General features: G+C 36.7%; 1 pseudogene; it reads left to right on the forward strand.

The window, feature by feature from the left end:
• Positions 1-17,663, forward strand: part of LOC132857620 (ephrin type-A receptor 4-like) — a 42,221-nt pseudogene extending 24,558 nt beyond the window's left edge.
• The last annotated feature ends 962 nt before the right edge of the window (positions 17,664-18,625 follow it).

Genomic DNA, 18,625 nt, shown 5'->3' on the forward strand with positions numbered 1-18,625 from the left:
TCATTAGGTCCATGAGGTTGTAGTGTGTCTTACTTCTCATTGTGAGCTGTAAATGTTGGCACCCTATACGTGTCCTCCTGTACAGCCCACAATGCTACAGCCTTGTGGACCTCTTTTGTTATTAAGAGAACATACTATTGAACAGCATTAGGTTTACATTTCCGGCATTTCTTAGACTCTCTTAACCAGAGCGACTTACATTTATATCAGTTATTCATCTGAGCAATTGAGGGTTAAGGGCCTTGTTCAAGGGTCAGGAGCTGCAGCTTGGTGGACCTGGGGTTGAACTCGCAACTTTTTCCCGATCAGTAATCCAACACCTTAAACACTAAGCTACCACAAATCTAGAACATTAATTGATTGAACAAAATACACTTAATTTTTAATTTATATAATTACCAATCATGATTCAGGTTTCAACCATCCCAGCAACTGAGGGGTTAACTCACAGTGCCAGTCCCAAGCCCAGATAAAATGGGAGGGCTGCGTCAGAAAAGGCATCCGGCATAAAACCTGTGCCAAATCAAAACTTGTGGATTAAATGATTCGCTGTAGTGACCACGAACAGGGAGGAGCTGAAGGACAACAACAACAATAACAACATCTTGATAAGTATCTGTAGATATGGAAGGTTTCACTGTAAAAAATAAATAAGTAACCATGGATGAGTCCATCACTAGGCACCATGCACACATTCACATTTATTAATACCTAGGGTAAATAAAAGTTTAGAGTAGACAATTTATCTACCAGCACATTAGTTTGGTAGGGCAGAGGGTCCTACCATATCAATAAAATAGTTCCATTGTTTTTGAAAAGATGTTAAATAAAAATTGTAATGAATAATTACTTAACTAAATGATTGACGCCTATTTCAGCATGTATTTAATGATGTATTTAATTGTTTATTCTATGCTGAGGTCTTGTTACATGATATGAAATAATTAAGCCTGTCAACATAAACCATCAAACCCAGCATTCTAAACCTAACATTCAGACCGAATCTGCTAGAACACGGTTATGGTTAAGCGATAACAAGCTTCTTAAGGCGGATGAGTGTTAGTAATACTGGCTTAAGCAGTTTGTGGCATTAAAGCCTGATTTGATTTTAGCCTGATGTATGCTTTCATCTGAACAGGAACCGGCCTTCACTCACTCTCTGAAACTGGAGCATCCAAAATGTTCGCTCACCTCTGAACCTCTGGTCGTTAGAGACGTGATGAATGGTGGGGCACAGAAAATCTCTCCCCAACATCAGTGACACCCTCAGTGTAATGCTTTAAGACTAGCTAATATTTAATATAACATAGATACATGTGAGCTTGGTTTTTACAAAGGAAGAGATTTATTTCAGACACTTCTACTATATCTTTGTAGAGATATGTCAGAGTGGAACAACTTCAGAGCTAAATCTTAAACTAAACCCCACCAAACTAAACCCCACCAATACTTTAACAGTATTAACTCCTAAAAATATGAGAATGCATCATTATGGCTTATAGAACTAATTAAATGAATATGTCGTTTTGTGGATTTGTCCTACTTTGCAGCTTATTGTACAGAAAATACTGCATATACTTCATATATACTAAGTATCACTCATCTTTACTTTCACATTAGCTCACTATACACACACACACACACGCACACACACATACAAACTCGATTACAGAGACATATCTGTGAGAGCAGGCTGAATGATGGATGTGGATTACAGGAGTGTGTGTGTTTGGGGTTGAGGAGGGCGTCGACCCCTGGGTTTTGAGCCGGTAGGGGTTCATCTGAGTCCCAGTGGGGAGACGCCAAAGTCGTGTTTAGTCTGTCGGCCTCGACAGAGGAAGATGGATGTGCTTAGCTGAAAAATAGCCGCCACACTGCTGTCACTACTGGGAGCCAGAGGCCGAGTGTTCAATACACACAACACTTAAGACTGAAAAGAACGAGCTGTTTTAACCACACACAGTCTCACACACAGAGAGACCCTGAGGCCCAGAAAAAACATGACTAGCTGGACGAGAAATACGATTTGTGGTTAAAACACTTGAGTCCATGTGAATGATTGGATAGTAACTGTAATTGAAGCACTTTTATTATTTGAATTGTTATAATTGAAAATAGCAAGAATGACAAAAAAATGAATAACTAACAGAAACAAAAAACTAAGAAGGTAAGTACCCTGTAGTATCCGGAGGTCTGCGTAACACAACCGCAGCTAATATCACTGTATAAACACTCGTTTACACTATAATATATTTTTTAAATTCATTTCCTAAGCTTGTACATTATGATATTATGTTATTATTCGACTTTTACACCTCTGATTTTAGTCATTCACATATTTACAGGAAGAAATATAATTGAAATTGGTTACAGTAAACGTTGCATCCATAAACAATCAAAAAATAAGTCACAAATAATAATTAAATCTATATTTTACATTTTAAGAATATAATTGTATTTATTTTATTTGTATTTAATTCATTTGTTTAGCTTTTATCTCCCAGAAATATTGGACTTTATTAGCATATACTTGACAGACAGAGGAAGTGTTTTGTCTTGCACATTTACACCTCACTTGTATTTGATGTGTGTTGTCCTCTCTGTCCTCCGTGTTGTGTTGCAGTCTCCCTCCGTCTCCCTCAGACCCTTGTTTGACTTTCTCACCCAGAACAAAACAGGGTTTAGCACAACAACAAAAGTGTGTTTAGCATCTGAATTCTGAGTTAAGCAGACGGAGCTGTAAGAACCTTTCTCAGACTTTTCTGACTGTGTTTCGACAGAAAGCAGTAACATGTGTCTTTATATCTCTCCTTGCAGCTCCATCAACAGTGATGTCTGTGCAGAGTAAGGATGTCACCCGCGACACTCTTGTACTCTTCTGGCAGGAGCCTGATAAACCCAATGGAGTCATACTGGAGTATGAGGTCAAATACTATGAAAAGGTTAGAGGACTAATGGGAGATGAAGACATTACTTCACAGTACCAGAAATGCTGGGCCTTTAGCTTAGCTGCTAGATGTTTCTAATTACTAAGAGTGCTCTTAAAATACATCCACTGACAATGGTAATTAAGCTGTCTAGCTAGTTTCCTCAGGTGCTAAATAGTAACTGTCCAATTTAGGTAAATTACTTTCTATAAATAAAGGAGATGTATGAGTTTGACAGGTTTTAGTCTATTCATTGACAATGGAGATCTAGCTAATGTTACCACACATCACTCCTGCTAGCTATCTAAATTCTAGATAGCTGAGTTCTAGGTTAAAAAATTCTAGTTTAGTGAATTTTCCTGTTAAAAATAAGCTCCTAAGGTTGCTAAATTAACAGGCTGGCTAACATTACCTGAGGAAGTTCTTATTAACTAAACATTGTCGCTAAACAGAGCCACATTTTTTTCTTTGCTGGCTATCTGAATTTTTGCATAAGTACTATCAGCTAATTGTGTAGAATTTATCAGTATATAAATTAGGTAAAAGTCGCTGAATTAATAGACTACCTAACATTACCTCAGGAGTTTATTACTAACTAGATAACGTCTCTAAACACAGCAGCCTTGTAGTGATCATAAACAAATTATTTGTTCTGAAAACATTTGAAAAAAGTATTAGATGTTTTTCACTTTGTTTTTTAACAAAGTTTTCTAGTAGCTGTAATGTAAACAATTCAAAAACTTTCTAGTACATATAAGAGAAGTTAAATATAAAGATATGTATTAAGAAACACTCCTTGTCCCCTGGGGATACACATATGGGATATACAGGAAATGAGTGTTGACAAGCCTGGAAATAGCCATCAGACTTCCTAACTTGTGAACTTGTAACCTTCTTCCTCTTTCCTTCTTTTATTTGTTTCTCTCTCTCAGGAGCAGAATGAGAGAAGTTATCGTATTGTGAAGACCACATCTCGAAGTGTTAACATAAAGGACCTGACATCGTTGACCTCCTACGTTTTTCACGTGCGCGCTCGCACCGCAGCCGGTTACGGAGATTTTAGCGCTCCACTGGAAGTCATGACCAACTCGGGTTAGTGGGAAACTTACCGTAAACTGATTTTATTACTAACCTATAAAGTCTGACTTATACAATAAGACAATTATTATACAACAGAGATCAGAATTATTAATGAGTTTTAAATTGCTGATCACCCATCAGAGACATCTATGTAACAAAACAGCGATCACACCCTTTTTTAAGTTAAGTACCTAGAGTATGAACGTTAATGTAAATTAAATGGACTGAAGCAATAGACTAACACAAGAATAAACTAACTAATATTATTTTATGTTAAAATATTATGTGAAGAAAGTAACCTTGAGTGTTTTTTCCTCATTCTTTGAATTTTATTTTATTTTATTATTAATTATAAAAGAAATCATAAAAGTGTTAATCCATAACCGTTTTGTTTGGTTTATGCTTTAAACTCTGGATTTATTAACAGATTTATTAACAGATTTTCTGAAATGTCTAAAATGAGAATCAAATGGAACAAAGTCCTTGTTGAAGATTACTAATTTTTACTACTTTTAATTGTAATGTTCTAATATTGGTACGGGGGGCACGGTGGCTTAGTGGTTAGCACGTTCGCCTTACACCTCCAGGGTTGGGGGTTCGATTCCCGCCTCCACCTTGTGTGTGTGGAGTTTGCATGTTCTCCCCGTGCCTCGGGGGTTTCCTCCCCCGGTCCAAAGACATGCATGGTAGGTTGATTGGCATCTCTGGAAAAATTGTCCGTAGTGTGTGATTGCGTGAGTGAATGTGTGTGTGTGCCCTGCGATGGGTTGGCACTCCGTCCAGGGTGTATCCTGCCTTGATGCCCGATGATGCCTGAGATAGGCACAGGCTCCCCGTGACCCGGGGTAGTTCGGATAAGTGGTAGAAGATGAATGAATGAATGAACAATATTGGTACAGTTTAAAAGGTGTCACACTGTCTGTTTAAGCTGTAAATCTTTAATATAATAGTATCTTTGAAGATTCTCTTAGAACTGTATTAACTTTAACTCCAGGTAAGGCAGACCGCTTAGGAGTATAAATATTTAAATGATATTTGAAGGACAGGTGATGAAATAAAAACGTGTCTCTCTCTCTCCGTCAGTACCGTCTCCTGTGGTGGGAGAAGGCATGAACCCCACCATCCTTCTGCTGTGCGCTTGTGGCAGCGTCGTTCTGCTCCTCATCCTCGCCTGTGCCTTCCTCATCCGAAAGAGGTGTGTACCTGTAATCCTACTGTGTGTCCTCTGTGTACGTGTCCTTTGTGTGTATTGTGGGTATTGTGTGTATTGTGTGCAGAAGCCGTTAAATTATCTGTTTATTTTCAGGAGGGCCAAATACAGCAAAGCCAAGCAAGATGAAGAGAAGCATCAAGCAGGTACAAATCATTGCATTCAAAAGCAAAATACAAAAATACAAATCATTGCATCATTTCTGCAACTTCAGGGCAGACAAAAGCTTCACTTGAGTGCTCCCATAGGTGGAATTTATCTAGTTTTAGACTTTATTTGGTTCATTGGTTCATCTAGTTCTAGTCTTTATTTGGTTGCTAACACCATCTTGTTCTTTGTATTATTTATTTCGGATTTATTTAGGTTTACCTTTACTCTCATTGTCAGAGTGCAGAGACAATGAAATGCAGATAGCATCCAACCAGCAGTGCAAATAGATTTTAAATTAAATTTAATAAATTAGGTTATGATGCAATATGTTAAGCTAACAATGTACAGGTGAAGGTAAACAGTATGGTGTGTACCATTAAAGAACATGGCAATTAAAGAAATGAAATGAATGAGAAATGTGGCACAGTATGTTGAGATAAACTATATAGACAGGGAGAGGTAAACATTGTGATGCATGCAACATGATAGCGTAGATACATTCGGTGATTATGATAATTGCAGGTGTGCAAATAGCAATAATAATAGTAATAAATAATTGTGTTTATGATTGATGGTTGAAGTGAAGTCTAAGTACTAGGCGAATAATTGCAGTAAATATCAGTACAACAGTAAGGTACAGTACAGATGGAGGGAAAAGACTTTCTAGCTTTTGTTTGTTTTATCTATCGTTTTTCAGTATGTCGTTCTAGACATTCTTTTTCAGATTGAAGACTTGAATTTTTTGTTTTTTGGATCTATCTGGTTCTCTGCCTCATCCTAACCTGGGATTTATTTGGACTGAGGTTTTATCTGGTTCTGTTTTTTTTCTTCTGTTTTTCTTGTTTTGTTTGATTTCATGGGTTCTTGATCTAACTGATGATTTCGTGTCTCACCAGACTGTGTATTTGTAGCTTAAACATTTGTATCTTAAACACAAAATTAGTTAGTTTATTTTAGTTTAATTAATTTCAATGGCAGATTTTTTTTATTTGTGTTAAAGACATACTGTTTGATAATATTTCTGTCTTGATTGAGGCTTGACTCTGATTTTGTGAGGTAGATTAAATGAGAGCACATTTACATTTATACCAGGTGAGATAAGTTTAGCTGAATGCAGTACAGATCAAACACACTTTCTAAACCTGATCATCTGCTGTGGTGTATCAGCATTGATGGGACTTTTTCCTGAGCCTACAGGAGCACAGATGGTTCCCCCTCATGTGAAATGACAGCATGACTATTAAGCTCAGTACTGTAACACAGACACTTAGTAGTCAAATAGCTAATATAAGAGTGGAAGCTAATCTGATCACAGGAGTGAATGGAAGGATTTAGCATTTGTTTAGGCAAATGAAACAGGCTCCACTGGCAGGAAAAGAGATACTAGATGTGTGTGCATTGATGCATGATTGGATGTGTGTGTGTATGTGTGTGTGTGTGATGTAGGAGTGAGGGTGTACGTGGATCCGTTTACTTACGAGGACCCGAACCAAGCAATCCGAGAGTTTGCTAAGGAGATCGACGCCTCCTGCATAAAGATTGAGAAAGTCATCGGCATCGGTAAGAGCTAGTCATCATTCACAGCAAGAGTGTGTGTTTGTGTGTGTGTGTGTGTCAGTGTGTTAGAGCCAACAATTACTAAAATGTAAAAGGAAAAAGAAGTTTATTTTTTGAAAATTAAATTTTGAAAAATTTCATTCAGCACATTTTTTTCTTCACTTACCAACAGGTAAAGTAAACCAACAAAACTAATTAAGCTACATTTAAATTCTTTTTTACTCAGGGGAAAAAAAAAACATACACTAAATCTGCTCACTACATATAAGTGACTTATCTAATTGTTAACAGTTTTCTTTCCACAGAATTATGTGGATGTGCTTTAAAACACATGAACATTTAAATAAGTTTTACAAAAGTCTAATATATTCTGATGTGTAGGTGAGTTCGGTGAGGTTTGTTGCGGTCGTCTGAAGTTCCCTACGAAGCGAGAGGTGTGTGTGGCCATTAAGACACTAAAAGCTGGGTTTACCGAGCAGCAGAGACGGGACTTCCTGAGCGAGGCGAGCATCATGGGCCAGTTTGATCATCCCAACATCATCCATCTGGAGGGCGTTGTTACCATGTGTGAGTCTCTGTCTCCTTTTCCATAGGCTTAAATATTTTTCTGACATTTGTTTTACATATTTATTTTTTATACATTTTAAAGGTGAAAAGGACGGCAATATCTGTATCATTTATTGTAAACTATAACTCTACCTATTTTTCTTATTTATCTTCTTCATTATTGTTTTTATGAAACAGACCAAATAGCAACAGGCTTCTTATACATTAAATGAACTCACTACATGCTATACAAGATGTTACACAATTCTTTTTAAAAAAGCTTTGTACGTCATGTCCAATATAAAACTATTAGAGATTTGTGAGTATGAGAAATGTCTGTTTAAAACTGTTGAATACTTTCATGTAAGACAGTTGAAAAGGTTACAGAAATAAAATGATACATGACTTTAAAGTTATGTATAATTAGAGCAATATTGTAAGCCATATTAAGTCACCACATTTATTTTGTGCTTATTTATTTAGAGACAAATCTAAAAAAAATCAGCTTTTTCTTCCCGACATGTACCTTTCCTCTAATTAAGTAAACAATTAATTTACTTAGTCTGAATATATGTATTGTGTGTGCGTGTGTATGTGTGCGTGTGTGTGTGCGTGTGTATGTGTGCGTGTGTATGTGTGCGTGTGTATGTGTGCGTGTGTATGTGTGCGTGTGTATGTGTGCGTGTGTATGTGTGCGTGTGTGTGTTACAGCATAAAGCACTGACAAATTCATTACTCTTACTTTCTCTCCAACTCAGACATACACACACACACACACACACATACACATACACACACAAACATAGCATGTGTTAGTGACAGATGCTATAGATGTTGTAAAAAAGCCCAGAAGATCCGGTAGCATTTCAGAGCCATTAATCAAAGTGTCACATCTAAATGTGTTTGACTGTCACCCTATAGCTTTTCCCTATAGCCATGTGTGTGTGTATGTGTGTGTGTGAATGGGAGAGAAGCAACAAGTGGAGTGACTCTTAATGTGTTGGGGCAGGGGTGTTTGAGGCATTGAATGTCACTCTATATGTGTGTCTCTAAATCTTTCAGCCATGCCGTGTGTGTGTGTGTGTGTGTGTGTGTGTGTGTAGAAGAGTGGCTCTTAATGTGTTTAGGTTTTGGGGTTAGTGTGTTACTTAATATCCACCACTTAACACCCCACACCTCTACGTCCATCTCAACCCCAGCCTCACAGTCGCTCGCTATGTGAACTCATTAACACACTTGCCCTGCTTTCACACTACAGTGTAATATATTATCCCTTGTTGTTACATTCATGTATTTATGTACTTATGTGTTAAAAGCAACAGTAGATTTTTCCTGTCATCAATGTCGTTCAGCGTTCTATCCCTTGTCGGATTTTTTCTGTCACAAAAACCTGCTCCAATCTAGTTCTTAACAAATGATCAGACTTTAACTAGATTTCAAAAGTATATACTGTTAGATATCAGTAGGGGAATTATTTTATGATTTCTTTATTCGGGCTGCTATGACAAGTACAACAAAATAACTGTTATTTTTTTCAGCTCATTTGAAACCTGGTGAAAAAAAAAATAATTACATTTGTGGAAAACATCTGATATGTTATCATTAAAGCTGAAGAGTTAACTCTTTCACGTAACGTTCCTGTAAATGACTAGTACTTAACACAAGGCTCGGTCTGAGCAGCAGATGTCAGGTCATGGTCTCTCTGGTGTGAAAAATGGTGTGTAAACTGCTGTGACTGGGGAAAACTAAGTGCAATACTGCTTTCATACGACAACAAGAAATGAATATTATTAGTAAGTGACATTTCATCCGCAATATCGCCAAATGGCTCCCAAGGAAGACACATTAACTTTAACTGTTGTTAGCTGTCTAGATAGCTCACTTTGATTTGTACATACTTGAAACTTCTAGGGATTTTGAATATTGGTAGGTGCTTTGGGTCATATTGTAATCCCTTGTTTCTTTTCATCTTCATCTGAAGAAATGTAATATTCCTGAAAAGTATCGTTGGCCATGTCTGCTGATGATATTGCTAACATTGTAGTTTTTAACTAGGAAGTGATATTGTGAATGTTGAAAATAGACATGCAGCAAAACATCCCAATGTGCATATAGGAAATATAGACACTCTTGGACCAATCGGATTAGTGGAGCGGAACGGACTATTGAAAAATATGGCTTTAAGAAGACCTCACACTTCATTTCATGATTCCACCTTTGACTTTAAGAGTTAAATCGTCATTTGACTTTAAATTATATTTGTCTGTCCCATCACCTAAGACAGAAAGTCATCTTTTGCAAGTGATTGGCTACAAACCCCCAGAACAGAGGATTATCTTTAGAAGCTGCAGTTATTCATGTTAGAAAACCTGTAGGTGGTTTGAGAGAAACCAGACTCAGAAGGGAACCTTATCCTCATTTGTGTGATAACGGACAGTAAATAACGTAAATGTAAATATGTAATGTCCTTTATACAGCGGGTTTAAAGTCGAGTGAGATCTAGAGGGACAAAAGAAAATCTTCAGTATGCTAAATAGCAAAACATTTAGTTTTATCAGTGTACATTGCATAAGAAAAGATCGGCTCTGAACTGAACTGAACTTTTGTCTGTATACCATGTTAGCTGTCATCTACTGAACAGACAATAGGATAATGTTTTTAATTTATAAATATAATCTGTAGTATCTGGCAACCTACAAGCAACTGGCCCTATTTTGGTAAAAGTGTTGACATTTTATTTCTAAGTTATTTGTTACACTGAACATTTGGTATAAGGTTAAAATGGGCAGATTTGTTCATTAATTCTCCTCTCTTTTTCTTGCCCCTTAGAGACCTGAAACACGTCCTGTAAGTCTGCCTCTATGTGGCAGGAATATGTGGCAGGAATAACGAATCTGAATGCTAATTTGCATAATGTAAATGTCTGCAAATGAAATCATAACATGCAAATGAGACCACAGCAGGAGCTCAGCCCACACTTCTGCTCCTTTGCGCCTTCGTACGTTTTTGTTGGTGTTTTCTTTTATATATTGTCTTAGTGTCTCTAATTCTCAAAGCTTATTTATGCACCATTAACAACAAGTTCACTGAGGAGTTCATGGCCAAATCCAGGCACTCAGGCCCACACCACACATGGCAAATATTGAATTTGTCTTTTAATGTAGAGGATAAAAGGAGGTGTGTCTGGGAAATCCAGGCAGGGAGGAGACGGCAGGTTCAAAGGTTAGCTTTTCCCCTGGCCTTCTTGAAGAGCTGTCAATCAAATCTGCCTCGAGGTCACATGAGAGGCCAACAGCAACAAAGATGGCTGACAATGTGTCTGCCTGGGCCTCCTTAGCTACACTTCCTCCTCACGGACACACCATTAAGCAGCTGTCAGTCAGAGAGGCCGCACAAAGTGTGTGTTTTTGTATGAGCGTGTGTATCTGGTGTCATTTTGCCCTCAAATAACAAAAAGGAATTTGTTGATTTGTGTTTGGATAATTCTCAGCTGAGGATTAGGTAGGTCCTGCCATCTAGATATTGAATCATCTACAAGGTGTTTCTGCTCAAAGCAACTCAAAGCAACCGTTTCATAGATTTGTCGATTTTCTCAAAAACCAGCTCTTGCTAGAATAAGTATTTTTTTTTTACTAGTACTGACTGCAGAATAGAAACCGACATATCAGACGTTTTCAATCAGAATAAACAGATGAATTGTTTTATCACTGCAAGCCTGAAAAATTAGTCAGGACACTGCAGGCTTTCCGTATGTGGCGTTTTAACCTCTGTTCTCATGTCACAGAATCTAGGGCATCACTGAAAGCAGAAATGGGTTTGATATCACCATTTACTTTGAAGATGGAAACATTCGTGTGGAAAAACAGTTTTTGTTTTTTCGACAATTTTTTGAATGTATTACCCCGATTAGGCTACGTAGCAAACGAAAGAGCATCTTCTTTCATATGAGCCATTAATCACCACTGTGGATTGTGCATTGACGAAGAAATCCAATGCTGAATATGGGGACAACAAAAATAGGAGGAAATTTTTTTATATATATATATATATATATATATATATATATATATATATTTTGTCCTGCAGAATATTTGTGAATGATTATTTAATTGCGTTTCTTGCATCCTGCAGGCAAGCCGATCATGATCATCACTGAATACATGGAAAACGGCTCTCTGGACGTGTTTCTCAGAGTAAGTGTGACTCTGGATCAGTATTAGATGTTCTTTTATATATCTTGAAATGAACGTGTCTCACCCAAAACATGTATATGAACAGAGATCAGACTTTCATATTAAACCTAAGCATTATAATGTATATATTGTGAAGATGCTAGAAAGCTTTAAGCTTTCATATTAAACCTAAGCATTATAATGTATATATTGTGAAGATGCTAGAAATTGGATATCAGCTGGTCAATTTAAACAATAATTAATGAGCAATTAGTCATTACTGTAGTAGTACTTTATTATTCACTGAACACAAAGATAAATAAAAACATAAAGCTCACTTTATTGCAAGCAATTTCTCAATTAATTACAGAGTGGAGGTTAAGGAAAGTAGGATAATGTAGCAATAAACTTGTTGTGACTTCTTTAATCAGGAAAGTAAATAATCTTTCAGTTCCATATTATTAAATGCATGGGTGTTAGTTGACAGTTGGAGAAACTTTACTTTTTATTACTTTATTAAAATTTATAAGCAAGTGTACAAGTACCATATAAAGTGTTACCCAGAGCTCTTACATTGTATACATACTATTAGGAAGATAAGAGATAAAAGTTCGGAGATTAGTAGGCTTCGAAAATTTGACATAGAAAAAGTGAAGAAGTGCAATGGTAAGCCCAAGTCCAGGTGATGTTGTCTAGATTACAAAATATTAAGAGGTTTCCGTGTTTATTCGTGTCAATGCTTCTGAGTTCCACCTGAAAACAACCCCCCCCCCCCCCCCCAAAAAAAAGGAACGATTGTGTTTTTTTAAAATCAGATATTAGTCATTATTTAACACTTTCAGTTGACATTTTTATCCTCAGGCCCAAATCGCCCATATTATCCTGTAAATATTATTTTAACCTGTGATTTTTCTAATTAAGAAATATAATTTAAGCTTTTTTACTTTACATATGAGCTGGATCCTTAAAATGACATGAATGGATGATTTAGTTTTGTGTTCTTTCTTATTTTTCATGTGGTGCAGAAGAACGATGGTCGTTTCACAGTCATTCAGCTGGTTGGTATCCTGCGTGGCATCGCTTCAGGGATGAAGTATCTATCAGACATGAGTTACGTCCACAGAGACCTTGCAGCACGGAACATTCTGGTGAACAGTAACCTTGTGTGTAAAGTGTCTGATTTCGGCATGTCCAGAGTGCTGGAGGACAAACCTGAGGGAGCTTATACAACACGGGTAAGAGAGAGAGAGAATGAGAGAGAATGAGAGAGAGTGAGAGAGAGAGAGAGAGAGATCTGTTTCTGTTTCATCATCTGTCTCAAAAATCTTGCTTTTCAGATATTTACATTAATAAAACCTGAAGAAAGAATGTTTAGCTGAATGGGAGTTTTCATATATACACTGGCCTCATAACTCTAGTACAAAACCAAACTGCAGTCATGAAACCTGTCTAGTTTGATTGAATACATTTGAGGTCAGAAGAAAATTGTTTACCATTTTTAACAATCACGACCTGATGTTGATTAATGACTGAATGATGTAATCTTGTTGGAAAAAATATTGAATTTTGCAAAATTGTGTTAGCCTTTGTTAATTTCTTGCATGTGAACTCAGACAACTGGATTCTAGTCTTTTTCACTTGTTGCCTCTTGCGCTTTTTTTATAAGCTTGTGCTAATTTGTCAATACAATAACCTGTAACGTTCATCCCAATAACATAACGTCAAAGAGAAAAGGGAAAAAGAGAGAGAGCATGTCTGTCTGTGTAGGAGGCAGAAATTGAGTATTTACATTTCCATCATTTCACAGATGTCATTATTTAGAGCAACTTGCATTTAATGTCATTTTATACAACTGAGAAAATTCAGGTTTAAGGGCCCAGCAGTGACAGCTTGTTGGACCTGGGCTTTGAACTCACAACCTTTTGATCAATAGTCCAATGCCTTTATCACTAAACTACCAACACCCCCAATATCACATCACCCATTTCACAGATCCTCATGTATCTGTAGATGCCCAGTACATTGGTGTGAACATATCTGTAAATCGTAGGGAGGAAAGATTCCGATTCGCTGGACAGCCCCAGAAGCCATTGCGTACAGGAAGTTCACTTCAGCCAGTGACGTGTGGAGCTACGGCATCGTCATGTGGGAGGTGATGTCATACTGAGAGCGTCCATACTGGGACATGAGTAACCAGGATGTAAGTACAAAAGCCTCTCTTACATGCTGTAAAATATTTCAGGGATATACTGTAGAGAAATTTATGACGAATAAAGGTATATCTTATCTTATCTTAAATTAAACATGTATTTACATTGTCAGTTTATTATATATGTACTTGTTTACGTTAATATCCATCCAAAAAAGCTCAACTAATATTTTGCATATACTATTAATATAAATGATTTAATTGACGTGTCTTGTAGTTTGGTTCATCGTTATCTTTATTAAAAGACAAAACAAAATTGAAATTCATACATATTTGTATCCAAGTTGTGAAGTATTTTGTGTATTGCATGGGAAGAATGTTAAACGGGACTTTGGTTTCTATTCATCTTACATTGATTGTAGTCAGATTTAGATTCTAGGCTGCAATCAATCAAGAGGGTCTGCTCGCCTCTTGCAACAGGACTGCTGCTCACATTTATGCAAGTGCACAGCAAAAATCAGGGGCTGTTTAGAGGCAGGCAAAAGTCTTGGCACGTTAGTGGAAGATTACAGACGAAGAATTTTGTTTGATTGATACAATGAATCGTGACGTGTGTTAAAAAAGAAAGTAAAAAAAAATCGTTAAGGGTTTTTTGAACTGTCTAAAATAGGAAAAACAATCAGTGTCCTTGAAAATCTGGTCAGTCAATGTTCATCTCGTATGATCAAAACAGTAATGTTTTATTTTTATCATTGCTGTATGGAAAGCAGATTGTCTGCACCACAGTGACATCTGCATCCTGTTTTCTAGGTTATAAAGGCGATAGAGGAAGGGTACAGATTACCAGCACCGATGGAGTGTCCTGTAGCACTGCACCAGCTCATGTTAGAGTGCTGGCAGAGAGAACGCAGCGAGCGGCCCAAGTTCAGCCAGATCGTCAACATGCTGGACAAACTGATCCGGAACCCGAACACACTCAAGAGGATGGGAGGAGAGACAAGCAGATCACACAAACAAAAGTACAGTAATACTTCTTTTAAATGCATACAATTACTGAGTGACAATAAGAGATGAGATGTGTCTATCAAAATGTCTTAAAATTCTAATAGCTAAAGAACTTGTAAATTGTTTGTCCATGAGCTACTATTATCTTACAAAAGCTGAACAAATGCAGTAAGATAACACCAATACAGCTCTATTCAAACACACCCAGTTATGGGAAGTTACTACTTCTACACAGGATGTTCATATAATTTGACACCAAAGGTTTACCATATCTCCCAAAGATTATCCTTTTGAGTAATTCTAACTTAGCACAACTTCTGACAGCTCAGTTTAGTAACGACATTATGATGATGCTTCTCATTACGGCAGTTCCTTTAGAGGTTCGTTAGTGATTGATGTAAAATAAAGAACTGCATCATCATTTTATATGTACAGCATCTTTTCTTAGCATGACTAACATTTCTGAGTGAAATGCTGATAGTCAAAATAACACTGTCTTGTCTCTGCTTTTAACATGCCTTTACATTGTCTGTATAAAATACAAGCTAGCTCGTTCAATCTTTAGCTTCGATCATTAGTCGGTTTATGCTTGCAACCGAATTTTTTGTTATATATAAATAGAAAACACATCGGATAATAATTCATGCTTATTCCTCAATTTGTGCCATCTCATATGTGATTAAAACCTGGGAAAATCTGGACTTGCCTTCTAAATTAAACACAATACTGGTCTGTTAATCCTCAGGTCCCACCCATCAGCACTAAACCATACCCCTACCATTGAGCCATCCCCTTCATTCAGTTCAGCAGAGGAGTGGCTGAAAGCTATGGGTCTGGAGAAGTACAGAGAGAACTTCGCTATGGCCGGACACAGCAGCCTGGAAAGCATTGTACACATGAACCAAGAGTGAGTAAATAAAAGCACACTTGACTTGTGCACACATATGAAACACTATTAGTGAAAGATTTCTGGATCAATTGTACATTCAAGCACAATTCAGGATGCATGATAAAATGTGCCATCAAATGTACCTTCTGCCATCCTCACCTCATATTCTTCTATTTTTTTTTTTTAATTTTAAGCCTAACACAAATAACCAAATTCCACCTTTAAACACCTCCTTATTTATTATACAACCTCACTACATGTGGACCCTGAGTAGTTTACTAAATGCCATATGAGACTCCAAGAGGAAACTGTTACAAGACATGTCCTTTATATTTCAGCAGAAAATATATCAAAGTTATTGATGCATTTTAGAAATATCTAAAAAAAAAAAAAAAAGGAATAATAAATAAATAAATAAATAAATAAATAAATAAATGTTATTATTATAATTGTTGTTGTTGTTGTTGTTGTTGTTAATAATAATAATAATAATAATAATAATACTAATAATAATAATAATAACAATAATAATAATAATAATAATAATAACAATAATAAAAAAGTAAGCCATAAATGTAATGCAGTTATTCAGGGCATTTTTTCTACATCAAGCTACAAGATTTAAGATTAATATGAAAAGATGAGACATTGGAAAGTGGAAAATCTTTCACATATTGAAATCGTAACATTACTTATCCCTTAACATTTCCTCACTCTTCACAGGGATTTGGCCAAAATTGGAATCTCCTCAAGTGCACATCAGAAAAAAATCCTGAACAGTCTCCAGGAACTACTTTCTGGGATACAACAAATAGAAGACATGAAGCTTCCAGTCTGATCTGTGATCTGTCAGTGCAATTTATTCCAACATGATTGACAATATGGAAACAAGATGGATATAATATTTTAACTACTCACGCACTTTAATTGGATACGGACCGTAGCAGACAGTGGAATAGCTGCACTTTTGATGGACTAGCCTGCATCTCATGGTCTTCCTGACTGAGGATTCCTGAGGGAGAACACTAAAAACTGTTGACCCTCTGCAAAATATTACTGATATAGATTCAGGATTTCGTATCGGAGTCCAATTTTGAACAGACTGTGAAAGTGACACTTGAATGAACAGTGAAAATATTTGTATTTTTTTTTAGTTTTTTTTTTTTTTTGACTGAAAGGAAGCAACATCATCCCCTTCAGGTCATCTTCTGAACAACGCTATTGTTGATGGATACGAGTAACCATTTGGTTCATTTCTCGGTCTTTTTAAATACAGATTTTTGCTTTCATTTTTTATTTTTTGCTCGACTGTGTATTTCAGGAACTATTTGATTCAAGTTGCCTGGTGATTGTTTGTCTTTTGAGGGGAAAAAAAAAGAAAAGAAAACTTTACTATCCATAGCGAATGACATCCAGAATTCAGACACGGTTTTTAAGAGGACTAGGAGCAGATATGCAGTGTACAGAGAACATGTAAACCCAGGTATGATATGAATTGAGGCTACTTTAATTTGGAGTTTCTCAAAAAAGGCAGAATTATCTGCAAAACGCATCATACTTTCCAGACTATACATTTTAATATTAGCATCAGTTTCATTATCACCATCATCACTATAAACAACATTAAAATGTGAAAATTCTAACATATACTTTGCTTCGCTATACCTGCAAATAAAGCATTTTGGAATGTCCTCAAATCATTTGCTTTAAATACTTTCCCTGATTTAACTTAGTCCTGTACTGTATATCTTTTCTTAATCTATGACCAAGTCCATGTTTTGGTGGACTTTTTACAGAGTAATGTAGCTTCCCTAAATGATCTAAACAATCAGTTTTCTATTGTACATAAAGCAATACTGTAATAAATATCAATTGTGAAGTGCCAGTGTAAAATCTGTCAAAATATATGCCAAGCTGAGAGGTGAACTGAATGTATTATAAACATGGTGCATTTTCTAATAAAATGGACAACACCTAACCCGCATCTCTCTTTCTTCAATTCTTTCCATACAGCATCATATATTTAATGAGGATTCCCTCTGCCTGAATATACAGAGACTGCAGTGTGGCATCCTGAAAAACTCGCCATTGTTATAATTAGCTGTGGCTCTTTGTTAGTGCTCCTAATGAAGCTATTTGCATTATATACAGCAGGGACCAAGACAAAGAAATACGTCAGGAAACATGGGAAAAATGACCAGAAATGCCTGGAGAACACCCAGGCTGGCAACTTGGAGGAGGATCGGGGAACTAGATGAACCAAGAGAATAAGAGCAAGAAACCCAAAATTAATGGTGCGGTTTCTTTTTGTTAGAAATACAGTAATTACTGTAGGCTGAAGTAAGCAAAAGCAGACAACAGAAAATGGATCCAGTGATCTAACTGCTATTGTTTATTATGTAAGGACCAAAACACAAGATTTTAATCAATGATTAAAACAGACTGATCCATTACCACTCTGAAATAAATGATTTCCTGTAACATCATGTCCCAAACTATTTTAATGTTCTGTCCTGAAGAATTACCTATGGTTTGTATCTCATTGATGCTAACATCTGATACCCCAGACACCTGAGACTCCTTTCAAATGTTAAAGCTCTCTCATTACAGAAGTCTACACCATATAAATGCTTACATATTGTTCTTTGGGGAGAAAAGTGGTTTAGTGGTTAGCACATTTTCCTCACACTTCCAGGGAAGGGGGTTGGATTCCCATCTCCACCCTGTGTGTGCGAAGCTTGCATGTTCTCAGAACGCTTTGGTGATTACCTCCTGCTTCTCCAGTTTCCTGTCCAAAAGTCCAAGGATATGCATTGTAGCCTGATTGGCATCCTAAATTGTCCCTAGTGAGTGATTGGGTGTGTGTGTGTGTGTGTGTGTGTGCTCTGTGATGGGTTGGCATAATGTCCATGGTGTACCCTGCCTTGTGCCCCAAGATCA

The sequence above is a fragment of the Tachysurus vachellii genome, chromosome 15, assembly GCF_030014155.1.
Source record: "Tachysurus vachellii isolate PV-2020 chromosome 15, HZAU_Pvac_v1, whole genome shotgun sequence".
NCBI classification, from domain to species: Eukaryota; Metazoa; Chordata; class Actinopteri; order Siluriformes; family Bagridae; genus Tachysurus; species Tachysurus vachellii.